Raw genomic sequence first — 1,594 nt, 5'->3', positions numbered from 1 at the left:
AGAGAATTTTATCCATCAAAGATGCTGCAGATTGGAAGACAAGGCCAGTCCCTGTACAGCAGGGTCTCTGAAGCTCACCTGAAGGAGCCTTTAGGCTTTACAGAAACCATTCACAACAAAAAGACAACTGATCGCTTCCGTAAGTGTTTGCTAGACTGAATGACTTGCTTGATCTGTCTCAGCAGCTGCCAGCCCTGATCTCATTCTCAGGTCTGATTTAAGCTACCAGTGGAAAGACCCAGCTCTGCTGCCTGAACCTCGTCAGTTCATCCCTTCTGTGCTTTACTGAGATGCATGCTTGGTCCCTCCCAGCTTCGAGCCTGGGCTGGAGGCCAGCTGTCCCAGGGGGGTGACTGCAGAAGCCTTGGGCCAAGCACCAGCAGCAGCCCAGGGCCATGGTCACGTTTCTCCATATTTTACACTGCTTCTGACTACCATTCGGGAAGTAGAAGACGACGACACTTCCCTGCCACAGACACTGTGTAAGTGCTGTGGTGTGTTTGGTTACTACAATGATTATCACCAGAACGGCAGATAATTTGGCATCAAGGAGCAGGCAGCAGAGTTATCATTGTTTCAGGGTGAACTGAGTACGCTGGAGAAGGGTGTCTAGCGCAGAGGGCTTCACAATTCTGACACCAACACTTGAAAAGCAGATAAAGGCGGAGGGAATGCATAATGCATTTTAAGAGGCGCTTACATGTTAAAGAGTGGCACTATGTTATTCTGAGACAGAGCTTTGAATTTCTGAATTCTTCAGATTTATATATTTTTAAAGCCTTTTGATCTTATGTTTTCTAACTAAAGCAATGCAGCCTAAACGCACATAATAGAAAGTGGCAGAACGTGCCAGTGCGCCTTTGGGAACGTGGCTGTGTGCTACGTCTTGCAGCTCTGTTTAGTCTCCCAAAATTAATGCTAACATTGATAAGCCACACTCATCATAAATTCAGGTCAGATAGTGCTGCTTTGCCTCATTGGGCAAGTAAAAATCATTTCAAAGGCTCACTGTGCTGAGCTCAGAGGCTTGAATAACCCCAGCGCGCTCAGACCGTTGCCAACAGGGTTTCACTGGAACATCAAATTCAGCTTTATTTTAATGCTAATTTACATGCGTACCCAAAGCTGTGGTGAGAAACGAGTACAGTTTCACTTGACACTTTGGTATCTGTAAATAACAAACGACTTTGTTTCTTGACAGCAGGATTGGTGAGTTTGGGCCTTTTTTGATTGATCTTCCTTTAGAACTCCAGTGGAAAAAAAATTTATAAATCTCTTATTTGTTTTCAGCTCTACGAGAAGCACAGCACATCTCCCAAGATAAATAAATTTTGAATCACAAAAGGGTTTGACTGGTTAAACTCCAGGGACTTGCAACAAGATTCAGAGCATTTCCCTCCTGTGACACCGCTTTGAAATCAGCCCAGGTGAATGGAGAGCAGGAGACACTTCCACCTAACATCTGCTCAGCAGCCTACACAGAGCGAGGTGCTGGGCTTTAACACATGCATCTCCTTGGGGTGCCACAGCCGCTTTACAGACACCAGTATCCATCAGCAGCCAGCCTGGGTTATGAGTGCGCACAGAGAAACTA

Source organism: Buceros rhinoceros, unplaced genomic scaffold, assembly GCF_000710305.1.
Source record: "Buceros rhinoceros silvestris isolate BGI_N320 unplaced genomic scaffold, ASM71030v1 scaffold14741, whole genome shotgun sequence".
Taxonomy (NCBI): Eukaryota; Metazoa; Chordata; class Aves; order Bucerotiformes; family Bucerotidae; genus Buceros; species Buceros rhinoceros.
The sequence above is the reverse complement of the archived record's forward strand: the minus strand, read 5'-3'. Positions refer to the sequence as shown.